Here is an 18689-nt window from a genome sequence, read left to right as displayed (position 1 = left end):
GGCTCATGGATGCGGGCACTATCCCTGCATATCGTCGTCTTAAAAAGCAGAGACGTAATTATTAGAGTGGCGCGATCCATTGCTCTGCGCTCGCGCGCCGTCGCTAATGCAGTCCCGGAACTTTTACCTCAAATTGAAGGCAACTTAATTAGACGCACGGGAGGCAAAAAAACCGATGTCAAATGATACAGGCAAAGCAATCATTCTCAAAACCGAACCTTCTCCTGTCCCGAAGATAGCCGGGCGGATTCCTAATCATGATAATTGCTTGCTGCCTGTAAAAAAGAGTTAAAGCGCAGCCTTGCAATGTCTTGCTCATGCCACTGCTGTCGGAAGGACCTCCACTAGAGGCTGGTCACGATTGTCTTGCCAACGACGGCCATCATCGACCAAGACCTCGACAAGGTTCCTCGCCGCCGACTCAAGTCGCGACCTCCTTCTGGGATCGCGCTGCTGCTGCTGCTGCTGCTGCCGCTGCCGCTGCTGCTGCTGCTGCTGCTGCTGCTGCCGCTGCCGCTGCCGCTGCCGCTGCCGCTGCCGCTGCCGCTGCTGCTGCTGCTGCTGCCAGAAAAACGCTGGCGAACAGAAGTGGAACAACGCGGCCGTCCACAATGAACTCCGCAGCCGAGAACCAAACATCGCACTTGCTCCTCGCTTTGACTTTCCTCCTCTTCTTCCTCCTCCTCCTCGAAGACTCCGCTGATGGGATTATCGACCGCAGGGCGACATCAACAGCAGGCCGATGCGCACATCTCCTCCACGAATGGAACATCAAAGACACTCCACAGTGCGACCGTGGCCATGCAACCCAAACTGTGGACCGCGCAGTAAACCCGCAGGAAGCTGCGCTCATTCAATGGAGGAGGAGGAACAGCAACACGACACGAACTCTGTCTCTCTGCTGAAGCTCCCCCGTGGCTAACAGACCTCGACTTTAGCATCTAGCTCCTGAACACTGCCACATTGCAAGAAGGTAACAGTTCACTATCGTCAGTCCAGCGTCACGTCACATTGCAACCAGGCTATGTCTATTTGAACTACTTTTCTCCGCTGATGAGACGTCTTGAGAGAGATGCGAGTGCCCACACTTTACCCACCGTAGGCGACCTGCTGATCGAGTAACCGTGGTGGACCCATGTCGACTTCTGGGTGGGGACAGTCGGCGTCAAATGTCCACTGCCAGCACGCACGGCGCTCCGGCACGCTCGGCCCGTTCCCACCTCCCGGTGTTTATGTATGCATGTTGAACTTCTTTCGCACCCTACGTAGCCAACCGTGGCTAATCGGAGGTGCGGACAGCCTTGCTTCTGTGGCCATGGCCCGAACCCTCTCGCTCACTGGGCCACTGCAGCGACCCCCGCCGCGCTACAGGAGGAGCGCACGTCCCATGTTCACAAACTCATCTCCCGCTGGGCGCTGCCAACTCGTGCAATGTTGTTGTGGTGGTGGTGGTGGTTGTTGTTGTTGTTATTCCCGCTCTGCCCCCACCGAGAGTGGGCCGCACTCCAGCGAGCGGGGCTCGTGCGGGCGCCCTGCCGCGCCACCCCCGGGGCGATCTCTCGCCTGAGAGCCCCCGAGAAGACGCGCCGACCGCCCGCTCAACCCGCAGAGGCATTTTTCGATTTAAAGCTTTCGTGACCGCAGGGATTCATCTTCTTGATTCTTTCGGTAAAGTCACGTAGAAGGGAAATAATAAAGTAATAAAAATAAAACATAATAAAATACAATTCTCACGACGTTTCGGCCACAACGCAAGCAGCCGTCCTCAGGTGAAGAACAGGTATGTCGGAAAGACAGCGTCTGAATTTTATTATGTTTTATTTTTATTATTTTATTATTTCCCTTCTACGTGACTTTACCGAAAGAACCAAGAAGATGAACCACAGAGGAATGTTTAGCTCTGATCTTCCGATCCCGCACGATGCTGCTGCCCTGCGCAATAATCCGTCACCATCATCATCATCATCGGCCACGATCAGTCCACTGCTGGATGAAGGCCCACCCAAAGCTGTTATCATCTGTGGCGGCCTCACGATGAGTAATCGTATTCCATCGTTGGGTCCCCTCCCGGACGCGTTCCATTGCTCAGCCGCCACTCCGCTCTCTGATTGGTCATCGACCCTGTGAGCCCCAACGCGCCCTGTACAAGCCCCGCTCAGCTTCACATTTAGGACGGGATTTCACCTTCACGTTACTACTGCGTCTGGTTGTATGTAGAACTCTGTCTCCACCATACGTAGCCAACCGTGCTAATCGGAGGTGCGTTTCTCTGATCCGCGCGTTCCTCTCTCTATCTGTCAGTCTAATTCCGAGCATGCATCTCTGTGGTGCTGCTTTGCGCAATTGTAATGATCAGTTCCCTTTCACGTTTGTCGCTCATGACCGCGGTGTTTCTGAGCCGCACAGTCCCTTGCGCTCGGTCAACTCTCCCCTCCCCCACAGGCCGCACTCCCACCCCACCCCGTTCCACCCCCACCCCGTGCAACCCCCACCCCAACCCGTGCCACCCCCACCCCGTGCCACCCCCACCCCAACCCGTGCCACCCCCACCCCAACCCGTGCCACCCCCACCCCGTGCCAGCCTCCACCCCAACCCGTGCCACCCCCACCCCGTGCCACCCCCACCCCAACCCGTGCCACCCCCACCCCAACCCGTGCCACCCCGTGCCAGCCTCCACCCCAACCCGTGCCACCCCCACCCCGTGCCACCCCCACCCCAACCCGTGCCACCCCCACCCCAACCCGTGCCACCCCCACCCCGTGCCAGCCTCCACCCCAACCCGTGCCACCCCCAATCCGTGCCAGCCTCCACCCCAACCCGTGCCACCCCCACCCCGTGCCACCCCCACCCCAACCCGTGCCACCCCCACCCCGTGCCAGCCTCCACCCCAACCCGTGCCACCCCCACCCCGTGCCAGCCTCCACCCCAACCCGTGCCACCCCCACCCCGTGCCACCCCCACCCCAACCCGTGCCACCCCCACCCCGTGCCAGAACTTCACCCCACCCCGTTGGGATGAAGCACTCCAGGAGGCCACGTGATGCGTCTCGTGGGTTTCTCGTGCGGGGAGAGGCCATGTGAAGTGGGCGCATCGCCTGCCTGTTCATTGTCTTAAACCAACGGGCAGTGTATGGCCGGCGAGGCACGACACATTGCTCTTGATACAAGATCTAAATGAAATAGGAGCGAAGCGAGGCAAGGGAGAGAAGGTGGCGGTAACGATGGATTCGGCGTCTTTAACAAACAAAACCGGGGGAAGCAGTGGAGGGCTTAAAGCAGTAAACAGCTGTTGGGAGGCATGGCCGTTCGTGAAATAGGTGCTGCTCTCAAGAAGGATAATGAACGGTGCGGCCTGATGAAGGGATGGGGCCAGAGAAGCCACACGCGCCAAAGGCCGCGGTAATCACAAAGCAATCACTTCCCAAGGTTCCAGAATAATAGTAAAGAAATAAAAATATAAATATATACAGGGAACACAATCCCTGCCTGCGGTATTTTAATTGCAGCAGCGTTAATTTACCGTGGAACCGAACGCCGCCGTTGTCGGTTCGCTATTTAATCATGACGCGGCGCGAGGATGTGCGGAGATTTAACAAACTAAAATAGTGTCGAAAGCAGAGAGATTTGAGCAATGAACACACGGCACGGTGTTAGCCGGGGGCTCGCCGCCCGCTTTCGTATCGGCGTCCGTGGTAAGCGGCGTGTGGACTTCACGTCTTTGTCCCGGGGGGAGCTCAGCTGGAAACCACGCTCCGCTTCATGTGTCATTCAGCCCATCATTCCGGGGGGGTCGGTCAAACGACTACCACGTTGGGGAGAAGTCGCCAGTGGTTGTCGTTATGGAGAAAGTGTCTGCCGCCATAGGAATGTGGAACTTCCACCACTGGCTCTGCAGGTGGTGGAGTATGGCTCAACGAGCCCGTGTGAGCGACGCTGCATTGGTGGAGCAGAGCTACATCCAGCAGTGAGTCAACACGACAAACGGATTAATTGTATCGTAATCACGCAGATTTGAAAATATATAAACTGCAAATGTCTGGATGTTTTCAAACATTAAAATTGCCCGCGTGAAATTGTATTTTTACAGGATTGACTGGTAAAGAATCAATGTTTATCACGTTACATGAAACAAGATAAGCAACAGGAACAATAAAAGCCTTGGCTCACTGCTCCTCAGCAAGAAATCACTCTGACTTTTCGGCTTTCGTGTGTCATGGGCACATTGTCCGCGCCTCCCTGGAGCGCTGGAAATTAAACTCGCTCCACCAATCAATGAATGCAGCCTTTGCTCCAGTGAGATTTGAATTGAGAGCCAGCCGGGTAGCTCAGAGGTCAAACGCTGAGCCAGGCACCACTGAGGCCCTGGGTTCGGATCCATGTTTCGGCCACTACCTGTGATTAAAACGTGTTTTCAAGTGTCGTCATTTGATGGCATCAGCCCCGTGACGAATGACCACTCCAACAAAAAACCCCGACAATTCAATTTGGTTCTGCACTTAATGTGTCTAAACTCCAGCTCTAGAATTTAAAAAAAATAACTATATATCGGTTTTGACCATCAGGCGATGAACATTTGCTCTCTGTGACATAATTGGTGGGAAAGTGCTGCCCTCTACTGTGCGGAACGGAGGTCATTTCACGGGGGTTGAGAGGTAGCTCTGTGACATCCGCTTCCGTGCGCCGTTCTCTAACACGAACGGTTGCACTCACGCGTGAGAGTACCGACTGGAGTATTTGTTTCGTGGTGCCGATTGCTTACTCGGGATGGAAACTTCTTTTACGATCATAACTCGGAACGTGGAGTGGCTAAAGGCAGCCTTCACGCGGGCCCACCGCTGCTCGGTGAGAAATCACGACCGTTGCCATCATCGACCCGGCCACCGAACATCCAAAACAACAATTCAATCCACCATGACGAGACCCCCATCTCCAGGGCCAAGCAACACGCTTGCAGATACGGGGCCTGGGACGAGGATTCTTCAACTCAACAGCGAGGGACGTTCCCAGGCCGAGTGCGAGCATCTTACCGGAGCGTGACGTTTGAAGACGCACGGCACCCGACGCGCTCACGACTCCCACAAAATCCGTGCGCGTCTCAAACAACTCACGGGTCGAGCAGCTGCCGTGTCCTTGGCTACAAAGTCACGACGGGAGCCACCACGCCACGGGCGTGTGTCTAAGGAGGTTAAAGGGACCCACCAGCGCAAACCTGACCGGGATTGGAACATGTCGTCTGTTAACCTGAACACTTTAAGCGGAATTGCTGTAGTTCAATACATTTTTTCGTGACCGAACATTATTGTTATTCCGTTTACTTACGAATGTTGTCCTCGTTGGCCTTGAAGAATGAATGACAGATTCGTTGCAAGTAATTGTAATGGGATTTGAGGAAATAAAATATCTCGACGTTTCGGCCAACGTGTCTTCTTCAGGACAAAAGAAAGTGTCTCACTCGCTCGTAAACCTCAACTGCTCCTGCAGAAGGGTGGTGGCACAAACCGTCGACAGCTCCATTTTCTCTCGACGGCACAAAAAGACTGGGTCATGGTCTCTGGACGAATCCGTATCTCGGATGTGCGGTTTTTATCCCCCCTGGGGACCCGACTACGAAGGCTGATTTAATGGCTGCTGATGGCAGCGTTTGTAATCTTCTGAGTTGCGATATTAACGCAAAACAAGGCGCTTGGTTCTGACCGAAGACACCGCTTAAATTCGCTTTCAAAGCGACGGTTAAACATTGCGAGCGCTACGAGCAAAAACAAACTAAAAAAGATCGCCCTACCACTGTCACCGCCTGCACATTTCACCTTTGCTAACGGTCGCGCAGATTAAATAAATGGTGTGCACTTACACGAATATTAAAGCCTCATTAAGGCCCACTTCACGGGGTTATTCGCGGTTTTCTTAACGGCCCCTCTGAGTTATGCGCGTGACCTTTGAGCACGTCTATCACGCACGATTCGCCGTTTACTAAAATAATAAATACGTAGCCCACCGATGCGCCGGTGTTGACAAGGGCCGTGTTCTCTGCTGCCACGATGTGTACCGTGCACCGACAGCCAAGTGTGTACGAGTTACACATTGTCCGCTGGCCGTCGTTGTAACACGAGCATACATTGGCTACATTGTGTTTAGTATGGCAATGCGAACTTATTAGAAAACTGGATAGTCACATTCCATAGTTCATGCAATATTTGTTGACACGTGTTTTGTGTACTCCTTTGAAAGTCTCATTTGTGTGTTATTTACCTTCCCTTCCCCCCCGTGCCCCTTTCCCTCCACAAGATCATTCCAGGTGTGCTGCCAGCGGCTTCGCATGGGACGAGGACGCCTCCATCAAGGAAGCTTTCGCAGCGAGCAGCGCATCACCCTGCGTGAGACGGAACGGCCGCAGAAGTGGAAGTGACGGAGCTACGTCTCACCTCGCGAGGGTGACAACCTCGTGCACTTCGTGGCCCTGCAACTGAGTGTCCGTCACACGTCAATTCATCCGAAAAAATTTAGTTGCCCGAGCTGGAGTTTATATAACTTAATTGAAAACTCCTAATGAATGTGATGGGGTGGGTTTTTGTGTACGTGTGCGTGTGTAGTCATTTGTGACCGAGCAGAACCCGGTCTGGTTACGGGCGGCGACTGCAACCACGATTCGAATCCCGGATCTCAGCGGTGGCGGCTCAGCGCGTATGACTCACGAGCCACACAGATAACCTCACGTGGCATAACCCTCCTAACAATACTACTAATAATAGTAATACCAAGAAGAGAAGGAACGACGCAAGACCTGGTTCGCGGACTCCCCTGCACGTGGCTGTGCGCGGTGTGTATTGATTGTTGACAGTGGCATGTCGACAATAGGTCGGCAGGGACTAACCCCATTACTAGAACAGGCCACCTGCGACACACACGCTGCAGCGCATTGGGACAATGCGGTGCGCCACAGGGTCGCACCACTTCACATGTGGCCTGGGCCATTCACACTGCACCTAGCACCCTCCTGTATGCATGAACAGGATGTTGATCTTCCTTCCCACCGTACGTAGCCAACCGAGCCGATGATCAATTCACCGCTGGATGAGGGCCTGCCCAAGCCGTCGCCATCTCTCACAAGCCTGCCGATCCTGCACGCGAGCTGATTTCATCGCTCAATCTCCTCGGTGGACTCTCCCTTAGATGCGTCCCGTCCCTCGGCTGCCACTCCGCTACTACCCTTGGCCGCCAAACACCGTCCCTCCTGGCCGCGACGCGTCCTGCCCAAGCCTCACTCACTTTTCTGAACACTTCTCTAAGCCACGTGTTCCTCTTTCTGTGTCTCTCAATATAATTCCGAGCACGACTTTGTACTGCTTTGCAGCCCGCGCGCCCACGGCAAGCAGTTACATTACAATTGTGCTCCAGCTCAGATTATACAGCGTCCAGATGCGAAAGCACATCTCTGGATGCCTCACGGAAACGGTGTGCGTATGCATTTTATAGAGGCAGTCAAGAATCTATGGGCCTCGGTGTGAGTCTATGGGTGTCTGTATGAACACATGAGTGTCTATGTGAGTCCATGAATGTCTGTGAACACATGGGTTTCTACGTGAGTCTGTGGGTGTATGTGTGAACACACGGGTCTCTATGTGAGTCGATGGGTGTCTGTGTGAACACACGGGTCTCTATGTGAGTCGATGGGTGTCTGTGTAAACACACGGGTCTCTATGTGAGTCTATGAATGTCTGTGAACACATGGGTTTCTATGTGAGTCTATGGGTGTCTGTGTGAACACACGAGTCTCTATGTAGGTCTGTCCGTCTCTATACAGCGGGATGTGGATCTAGATGCCGACTAAATCCTGCACACTTAACATGCAACTCAGAGGTCCCTGTGGCGATCTCCTGGCGCGGCAGTTTCTTAAATCCTCCCCTCCCCCACCAACGCCTCTGGCCTCCCGTCAGTCCTCGTGGGTAACGCCACACGGTGGATCGGGGGGTTCTGTGGTGGTGGGGCCAAGTGTGGGTACTCCTGCATCCTCCATGACGTTAGACCAGCATGGAAGAGTAGGCCAAATACTATGGAGAGCTTTCTAGGGCTCTCTATAGTGGAGGCCCCTTCCATCAGCAGTGGAGTGAGCAAGCAATTGCAGGCCTGCACCTTTACCTTTTAGAGAACGCGTTTTGTTTTCAAAGTGGTTAAATTGTTTGGGAAACGCGAAGTAACTTTTGTCGCCATGGGCCACACAGTGGCAGCATTTCCCAGCGAGAAGGGGGCCGAGTCAGAGCTGCAATCCGCACGGCGACGAAGCAGCGACAGCGGCTCCTGCTGCTGCTGCTCCTGCTGCTGCTGCCGCCGCCTTGGCAGCGGTGCCCAACACCCAACACGTTCCTTGTCAACACATGGAAAACTTTATATATATAACAAGCGACGTTTCGGGCAATTATCCCTTTTCATAGCACACGTTCTCCGACGTTTGTGGTAGTGAAACTGGGCGTCTTACATGTGCATTGTTGTTGTTAGATGTTTTTTTTTACTTCTGAAGCTTGATTTCAAGGCGGTGTCACACACAGCCGCAGACTGTACGGGGGACAAGGTGGAGGTATCGATCGGGACGGGATTGAGTTCGAAGCGCTCGAGACGAGAGGCTCCGACCGCGACTCGGCAAACCACCGCGGGTCGCCGGCACGAAGTCGCCCCCGCGCCGCTCGGAACAACCGCAGCGCCGTGGAGGTCACGTGTCAATTACGCGGCTACCCCGCGCATTGCCTTCCTTCCAACGCGTGGCAAACTGATTTTTTATTTTCTACCCACGTGACTTTACCGAAAGAACCAAAGAGTATGGATTCTTGCAGTCACGAAAACTTCAAATCAAGACTGAAAGTGACCGCCTCCAGGAACTCGTCGGTTTCGCTGCTGTGGTTTATAACCGCGGCCAGCGACGAAGAGGTTTAAAACACACATTTTCAGAATTTGCTTTATGCGCAGCTAAGTGAGAGATCGTCAACACACAATGGGGGTGCTTCACGTCTCGACAGAAAGCCGGGTTCCCACTGCCGGATTAAGGGGGTCTTGGGGGTCCCTGCCACCTGGCCTCTGAAGGGGTCCTGAGCTGAAGGGCTGGCTTTAGGGGTGGGGGGTGGAGTGGGGGTAAGCGGGACATTCTTCTCAGGGTCCAAAACACCAGAAGGGCTAACCAAAAACACACCGGACGGACTAATAAAGAAACACACACTACATGTTTAACGCTTTCCAACAACAGTTGAAAGCGTTCGTGCACCAGCTCGGTCTGTCTCTCTGTAACGCGAAGTCATGATAATCGTCAAGCTTCTCCAGTTTAATTTAAACTCGAGTGTAAAGTTAGCTGTCTTGCTATTCGGGACTGACCCTAGAGAAAACCGGTCCAATTGGTCGTCAAAGGGTCGTCACTCAAACCTTGGCGATAAAATCTCTCTCAGGATCAGCCTTTTCGGGGCCAGCCACGTGCTCGCCTCGCTTCCCTGTGACGTCATTGCGCGTGACGTCATCTCGCGACGTCTGCGGAGTCGCTTGGCAGGGGAGTGCTGCCACATTGGGATGTTTGCCCACGTCCGTGAGCGACGAGAGAGTTGGTTTCGTGTGGGAAAAACCCGTAAAACCAGAAGAAACCCCAGGCCGCACTGCTCTATGAAGAGGAGACACTTAGCCCCATCACATCGCAGACCCCCATGCCTACAACACCTGGCAAGCCCTTGGAGTTACTCATCCAAGTCCTTAGCCAGGCTCTAAAACCCGCTTAGCTGCCAATGTTCGATGTGATTGCGCGTGGTTAGGACGATTTGGCCCTAATACCGAGCGATAAACGTCGTAAAATAGGGAAATAAATTACGTGATCGTCTCCAGCTTTTTAAACTGGCAGGTCAAATTCATGGTAAAATAAATGAATGTGAAAAGTGCTGAATGTGGAGGATCTTTTTTTCATGGAACGCGCAGCCGTTTGAACGGCATCCGTCGAACAATGGACGGGGAGTCTAAATGGAAATGAGGCCTGGCGCTATCTGAGAGCCGGCCAAGCGTCGGCATCACCGAGGCCCGCGTCGTTCCGCAATGAACATAATTGCGAGTGAGTGGGGAAAAGGGCACACAAATAGCTGAATATGTAAATAAATCACATCACGGTGGGAGTCCATTTTTGTTTTCTCCATTCGGTAGGAGTTGTATTCCATTCATGCACTACACTTGCACAAGGGACGCTGTCGTGCAGTGTGTGATGGTTGGCGCACTGGACTAACGTTGGATCTGCAAGGCAAAGGTCACCGGTTAGATTATTCTATCTCCCGGCACGGCAGCTGGAACAACGTGTGCGAGTGTCTCGCGTGTGTTAAACTCGCAAGTCCACTCCGCGGCGTGAACGGATTTACCACAGAGAGTGTCAGTAGATTTACCACAGAGAGTGTCAGTAGATTTACCACAGAGAGTGTCAGTAGATTTACCACAGAGAGTGTCAGTAGATTTACCACAGAGAGTGTCAGTAGATTTACCACAGAGAGTGTCAGTAGATTTACCACAGAGAGTGTCAGTAGATTTACCACAGAGAGTGTCAGTAGATTTACCACAGAGAGTGTCAGTAGATTTACCACAGAGAGTGTCAATAGATTTACCACAGAGAGTGTCAGTAGATTTACCACAGAGAGTGTCAGTAGATTTACCACAGAGAGTGTCAGTAGATTTACCACAGAGAGTGTCAATAGATTTACCACAGAGAGTGTCAGTAGATTTACCACAGAGAGTGTCAGTAGATTTACCACAGAGAGTGTCAGTAGATTTACCACAGAGAGTGTCAGTAGATTTACCACAGAGAGTGTCAGTAGATTTACCACAGAGAGTGTCAGTAGATTTACCACAGAGAGTGTCAGTAGATTTACCACAGAGAGTGTCAATAGATTTACCACAGAGAGTGTCAGTAGATTTACCACAGAGAGTGTCAGTAGATTTACCACAGAGAGTGTCAGTAGATTTACCACAGAGAGTGTCAATAGATTTACCACAGAGAGTGTCAATAGATTTACCACAGAGAGTGTCAATAGATTTACCACAGAGAGTGTCAGTAGATTTACCACAGAGAGTGTCAGTAGATTTACCACAGAGAGTGTCAGTAGATTTACCACAGAGAGTGTCAGTAGATTTACCACAGAGAGTGTCAGTAGATTTACCACAGAGAGTGTCAGTAGATTTACCACAGAGAGTGTCAATAGATTTACCACAGAGAGTGTCAATAGATTTACCACAGAGAGTGTCAGTAGATTTACCACAGAGAGTGTCAGTAGATTTACCACAGAGAGTGTCAGTAGATTTACCACAGAGAGTGTCAGTAGATTTACCGCAGAGAGTGTCAATAGATTTACCACAGAGAGTGTCAATAGATTTACCACAGAGAGTGTCAATAGATTTACCACAGAGAGTGTCAATAGATTTACCACAGAGAGTGTCAATAGATTTACCACAGAGAGTGTCAGTAGATTTACCACAGAGAGTGTCAGTAGATTTACCACAGAGAGTGTCAGTATATTTACCACAGAGAGTGTCAGTAGATTTACCACAGAAAGTGTCAATAGATTTACCACAGAGAGTGTCAGTAGATTTACCACATAGAGTGTCAATAGATTTACCACAGAGAGTGTCAGTAGATTTACCACAGAAAGTGTCAATAGATTTACCACAGAGAGTGTCAATAGATTTACCACAGAGAGTGTCAGTAGATTTACCACAGAGAGTGTCAGTAGATTTACCACAGAGAGTGTCAATAGATTTACCACAGAGAGTGTCAATAGATTTACCACAGAGAGTATCAATAGATTTACCACAGAGAGTGTCAGTAGATTTACCACAGAGAGTGTCAATAGATTTACCACAGAGAGTGTCAGTATATTTACCACAGAGAGTGTCAATAGATTTACCACAGAGAGTGTCAATAGATTTACCACAGAGAGTGTCAATAGATTTACCACAGAGAGTGTCAGTAGATTTACCACAGAGAGTGTCAATAGATTTACCACAGAAAGTGTCAATAGATTTACCACAGAGAGTGTCAGTAGATTTACCACAGAGAGTGTCAGTAGATTTACCACAGAGAGTGTCAGTAGATTTACCACAGAGAGTGTCAGTAGATTTACCACAGAGAGTGTCAGTAGATTTACCACAGAGAGTGTCAGTAGATTTACCACAGAGAGTGTCAGTAGATATACCACAGAGAGTGTCAGTAGATTTACCACAGAGAGTCTATCCCAGACGTCTCTGGCCCCCAAGGTGGAAGAGGAAGCCAGATGCCTTCTGGGAGGAGGGCTCTTTCGTGGCACTCTCTTAGGTAAATACAAGAATTATTGTTATTATTTGAAGCTTTCCTGGATAAATACATTACATGGATTATGTTTTACCATTCGACTGATGGCGTTAAAACTTAAACTATGCATCTCACTTTGGCCAGCCTTCTCCATGTAAATAAATTATATCATAATATTGAATAAGTATAACTCAGGCCGGGTGGATGTCGCACTCAGGACCACTGCGAGGCTTTCATGAATAAATTGCACTGCGATCATTAATAATAATAATAACGACGTTAATAGTATTATTCATTATACCGCGAGAGAGCGAAAAACTACACGAAACTTACGCCGGATCACCACGCTCGATCGCACACCCTAAACACTGTACGCCTTCTTGGTTCTTTCGGTAAAGTCCTCAGGCTGCTTGCGTTGTGGCCGAAACGTCGTGAGAATTATCTTATTTTATTATGTTTTATTTTCATCATTTTATTATTTCCCTTCTACGTGACTTTACCGAAAGAACCAAAAAGATGAATCCCTGCAGTCACGAAAGCTTTAAATCGAAACTGTATGCCTTTTCACATGTCTCCACTGCCGACCCCGATTCACATGCAAATGAAGTCGCTTCCTAATGACAAGTATGACATCGCTTCCTAATGACAAGGATGACGTCGCTTCCTAATGACAAGGATGACGTCGCTCCACGGAGAGAGAAGGGCTCGCGACGCCAACGTCGAGGGAGGGAGGCCGCTGGAGCAGCACGCGGAGCGCCGTTCACAGCCATCGCTGCGTCACAAGGTTCACCGGAAGTAGACGTCACCGTTCGTGCCCACCACCGCCACCGCATACACATGTATCCTCACGTGTATCCTCACATATCCTCAACAGGCTTTACATTCAAGTCGGGGGAGGGAAGATGAAATATATGGTGTGTGTGTGTGTTCATTTCTAACGGGCGGTGTAGCACGATTACGTAGCAAAAGTCTTGCTTGGTCGTTGACAGAGACACCGCGCGTGATGCGCACGCAGAGACGGAGGTGGTGGTGGTGGCTACACGTGGCTGCCTGTCGTGATCCAGCGCTGTGGAAGCAGCAGCGAGGGTTGGTGGATCACACGCAGATCGCGTGAAACTCCCCTCTACCTTGGCCATACCTTGACTCGCCAGGAGAAGGCGGTAAAAGAAATGCGGACTCCCACCTGTTCCATCTGTACGGGAAAGAGTGTTGCCCCCTCGCATGCGTGGGGGTTTTTCTCCAGGTGCTCCGGTTTACTCCCTTGTGTCTAAACACTCATTCGTTGGCGAGCCACGGTAATGACTTTCCCCTCGACGCCCACGGGACGGGAGTTTCACAGCAACATTTGTCTGCAGTGATCCACCGACACTCGCTGCTGCTGCTGCTGCTGCTGCTCCTGCTGCTGCCTCCACAGCAGCGTTGGATGACGGGCCCCGTGCAGTGCAGAGGGCACCGATTATTGCGTCTGAATGTCGAAATTTGCTGCTCTGAAAGCCATCCGCGATGAGCGTGAGCAGACTGAGAAATACAAACATCGGGGAAGCAGCGAGGAGTGTGCACGTTCTGTAACCACCCAACAAAAGCATTCGGTGCGAATTAATCTTAACTTAGAGTGCAATCGCAAGTTTAAAACTTTACCACTGACCTTGCAAAACGTACGGAGTTCTTGTTTATGAAACTTTCACGTCCGAATGAGGGGCCCTGCCATTGGCAGCGGTGACGAAGCACAGCGCGAGACGCAAACCTCGACACATCCAGCGCTCTCCCCCGCCTCATCGTGCGAGAATCTTACTGTGCGGTGGGCAGACGTTTCGGGCAATGGCCCTTCGTCAGGGCAGAGAGAGAGAGCGAGCGAGGAAATTGACCGGCTTGTAGTTGTAGATCGTCACTGGACACTGGGAGTCCTGGGAGAAATTGGCTCGCTTCTTGTTATTGTGACGTTGACAAGCGAACACAGTTTCGTGTTGATGGGAGAGAGAACGTCCTCAAGAGTGGACGCCAAGAAGTAGCAGGAACAGCAGAGGGTGAGCCATGGCTGTCTGTTGGTGCTTGTCCACCAGAGGTCGCCGGACCGATCTCCCGGCGCGGCAGTTTAAACAATGGTGCCCAGTTTCTTACCCTCCTCCCCCCTTCCCAACGCCTCTGCCCAGCCAGCCGTGTGAATGCGAAACATGTTCAACACAGTCAGCTAATCGTGTAGTGGGGTAAAGTGTGGGTACACTCCTTCACCTTATTCGAGACGTCTGGGTCAGCGTGGAAGAGTAGGCTAAATACCCTCGAGAGGAGGGGCTCTCGGGAGCAATTTCTGGTGGAGGCCACTTCCGGAAACAGTGGCGCGTGCTGGCTATTGCATGGCTGCGCCTTTACGATTCTACGAACGTTTGTCGGACGGTCGGGTTAGTACAGGGGGGCGAGTGTCTGTGTGATGATTGCTTTCGTACACCTTGACCTGGTGCTCGTGTGTAGATAGCCTCCCCTTGCTGTGACCCAGATGACCGAAGTCACCTGCACCTCACGCATCCCAGCGGGCAGCTCATGAGAGATTGGACCAGGGATAGTGTGTAGGTGTGTGTGAGTGTGTGTGTAGGTGTGAGTGTGTGGAGCGGTAGCGTAGCGGTTAGCACGCTGTGCTACAAACCCAGCAACGCGAGTTCCATTCTCGCTCACGGCCACACCAGTGACGATTATCTGAACCCGTCCTGGGCCTCGCCGAGGTCCATTCAGCCTCAAATGAGTGCCAGGTGCGTTGTGTAAACATCGCCACTAGGGAGACAAAGGCAGCCGGGCGTGGTGCTGGCCACACACCCTCTTCATAGGTGCTACTCACTAACACCACTTGCCCCCAACAGTCTGTTGAGGCTGTACGGGGGATCTTTGTCTTTGTGTGTACGTGGGGAGCAGTAGCAGAGTGGTTAGCGCGCTGCTCTACAATGTTGAGATCACAAACGGTTAACTGCACAGGAGTGTCGAGTAGATTCCCGATGGTGGCAGGTGGGGCGGCTGTCGGAAGTATGTCGCTTTTTAAAGAGGGCCCCTCCATCAATAAAGCAAACGCAAGCGATGTAGCTTCTCTAACATCTGGTATCCATACAATAACGGAGACAACGTGCGGGGGGACACTGCTGCGTTGGCAGTGGCGCATGAACACAAACAACAACACAACAACAAAACAACAACACAACACACACAACGCGTTCGTGAATAACACCGCGGTCCTAAAATGGCCCTTCTCTTTTCATTGCAGGGAGATCAAGCCGTATCTGATTCACTGAACGTTTCATAAGCCGGTCCTCGCTGCTGCTGCTGCTGCTGTGGATTTTCCCCGGTATAAATGTGCCGCGTGCTTTCTGATCTAAATTCATGGCTTTCTGCGCCTTATTTGACTAAGCACCCCTCATGTGTTTGAGCATTCAACGGAACACTGCGGTCAGAATTGTTTGGTGCGATTGTGAATCAGGTAATAACAAAAAAAGGAATTTTTTTCTTTAATGTACTTCCCAAAATGAGAAAGAATATATATTCCATCCATTGCGTTATTTCCCTGGATGGGCTAGACATTGATTAAATTAAACCTTATTCTCCCCCGTGTTTTCAAATATTCATTACACAAATACAGTGCGCGGCACCACTTTTTGTAAATGCGCAGTTTCTCGGCTGCAGGGGCGGCGAGCGAGCGAAAGGCCGCGAGTTCAAGTGCTGCATGAAGGTCGACTCAACCCATCAGCCTTGCCGGGGTCGATACATTCCAGTACCAATTTGTGGGGAGGTCAACAACGGTTGTCCTACGGATAGACTCACCCCCGTCATAGGAATGTGGAACTTCGACCGCCCGATACAGTGCTTTAAACTAGAGATGAGTGCCAATGCATCAATGCTCATTTGTGGAGGGAATCGCTTTGACCTTTTGAACTGCAACAACAACAACAATAACTTACAGTTCCTGTTGATACAATGCTGGCTGAAGGCTTCCCCACATGCCGTGTCAGTCACGGGAGTTATTGACGGCACTTCACCACGCTAGTTCGTGCGGGTTGGTGAAGAGAGCACCGAAGTCGGAGCCTATCGGTGCATCCGTCACAATGGCGTTCCCTGCACCCCCCTCCGAGTCACACAGCGCGTTGCTGCTGCACCCCCACGGGCGTTGCGAGGAGTGTGGGGGCACCACTGCCGGCTCGTGCGTCACTCGCCGTGTCACGGATGTTAGCCGTGGCCCGGAGCGGAACTTCATTCTCCGGGATTTATAGCGCGACGCGCTAACCACTGCGCCACTGCTCCTCCCCAATCGCAACCTGAAACGTACACTTTCTACATGTCAATTGTTTTAAGTGAACAAGTGACGGCTTTCTAAGTATGGTGAATCAGAACAAGTATGATGGTCTTAAATTTAAAAGGTTAGAATGCCACTTTGTGGCTTCTACTAATCGACTTTGCAGAATGTTTTTTTTTGCATTATCCTCTTCTAGCGATGGCAGTAACGGCATCAGGAGGCAATCATCGACATTCAAGGACAAATACCATCTGAAGGCCACTTACCATTGCCCAGCGCGCCTTTCAAAAGCCCTCACTCGCCACTCGGAACGGTGAAATTAGTCCAGCAATGCGGCCACTCCTTGGCAGAAACCACCGTCATAAATTATCTTGGCTTTTTTTTGTAGCGATTATTTTTTTGTTTTCCTTTTTTTTTCTAGAAATCTCCAAAAAAAATGTCGCATGAACAACGTCGCCACGCACCACGAACAAAACACGGGACTTGGGCTCTGTGGATCCGGCCAGGGTCAATCCGGCTGGGTGGCTGGGGGATTTTGAGCTGCATTCACAACGCGTGATGCCAATCCCCTTCACCCTGCCCCCATCTTCTCCCAACCCCCCTCTGCCCCCGTCTTGCCTCTGCTATTCAAACGAAGCACAGTCCGTTAGGAGGAGGAAGAGGAGGAGATGGGGGTGGGGGGTGAAGAAGCGATTCCATTAATAACTCGCTCCGCATTCACTGCTCACTGCCCCACGACATCACCATGGGCTAGAGAGGGCGGGGAGGGGCGGTCGAGGGGGCGTGGGGGGAGGGGGGCGAGTGACCGTGGGTTGCTCCACACATCCCATTCATTCCACCAAGATGTGCTATTATGGAATGCAAAGAACGGAAAGTCAAAAAGGCGACAACAACGACGGCGGCCAGAGCGTCACGAGTTGGCGTGAGAGGGGAGAAGCTTGGGGAGGATGGGTAGGGGGCCGCGGCCCCGATTGGGGGGCTCCCAGGGTCCGGCTGAGCGCGCTCTGCGAGGCTCACCCGGTGCCTTGCCAGCGCCGAGGAGGGGAGTTCGTGCAGTGCCCGCGCTGCTTCTGTTGCAGTCAAGCATAATTAACTACGGTGCGTGACTGACATTGTAATTCCGTTTCCCAGGGTTGTTTTCTCTCTCGCTCCTTCTCTCTCTCTCCTCCGTTGCCCCCCCCCCCTCTCTCTCTTTGTGCTGTGCTTCCACCCAACTCGAATAGAGCGGGGGGGGGGAGCTAGGGTTTAAGGGTGCGTGTGCGCGTCGCCCTGCCGGCCTCAATAGGCGCTCGCTAACAGCGGGGGGCGGGGGGGTGTACTTGTCCGTGTTGATTGTGTCCACGGCGAGCAGGGAGCGGTTGTTCGCGCACTGCACTTCGAACTTGGTGGTCCAGGTTCAATTCGCGGCCGCGGTCACTACCAGCGGCGTCTGATGTCTGAGTCAACTCGCGGCCCGCCTCTCGAGGTCGACGCAGCCTTAAATAACGAGGAGCTCCCGCGATGGCGCGCAAACAGTAGCGAGAGACAAAGGCGGCCAGGAGTGGTTGTGCCCCCCCCCCCCCACCAGAGAGGTGCTGCTCGCTCCCAGCACGTGCCCCCCCCCCCCATCAGGCTGCGTGGGCTACACGCGGGACGACGTCGTCGTCGTGGTCTTTGTGTCCTCCTTGCGGACTCGTGCTGGGAGCAGACTGCACGACGGGCGCAGGCAAGCCCTGTCGCAGCGTCACCTTGTTTCAGTGGAGTGGGGGGGTACACACAAACCACTCGGGGGGGGGGGGGGGCACCACGACGACACCGTCAGTGTTCAACGAAACGTTAAACAAACGTTGGGCGGCGGACGGACAAAACACGGTGCGCTCAGCCCCCCCCCCCCGTGTGTGTGCGAGGCGCCACCGCCACTCCACGTGTATGTATATTGTATGAGCGTTGTATGTACATTGTATGTACGTTGTATGTATATTGTATGTATGTTGTATGTCTGGTGTATTATATTGTATGTATGTCGCATGTATGTTGTATGTACGTTGTATGTATGTTGCATGTATGTTGTATGTACGTTGTATGTACGTTGTATGAATGTTGTATGTATGTTGTATGTATGTTGTATGTATGTTGTATGTACGTTGCGGGGAA

At 52.1% G+C, this 18689-nt stretch overlaps 1 protein-coding gene across 2 annotated transcripts in view; it reads right to left on the bottom strand.

Moving 5' to 3' along the window:
* The window catches only part of LOC144950051 (neuroligin-3-like), a 267381-nt gene extending 250489 nt beyond the window's left edge, over positions 1-16892 (bottom strand). The window contains exon 1 of one of the 2 annotated variants that reach the window (XM_078880033.1): positions 16823-16892. The gene's annotated coding sequence lies outside the window, so the exon portion shown is untranslated. The remainder of the gene's footprint in view (positions 1-16822) is intronic. The other variant, XM_078880034.1, reaches the window with a different exon arrangement.
* Positions 16893-18689: the final 1797 nt, after the last annotated feature.

Source organism: Lampetra fluviatilis, chromosome 56, assembly GCF_964198595.1.
Source record: "Lampetra fluviatilis chromosome 56, kcLamFluv1.1, whole genome shotgun sequence".
Classification (NCBI taxonomy): domain Eukaryota; kingdom Metazoa; phylum Chordata; class Hyperoartia; order Petromyzontiformes; family Petromyzontidae; genus Lampetra; species Lampetra fluviatilis.
This window is presented reverse-complemented; position numbering and strand designations above follow the sequence as displayed.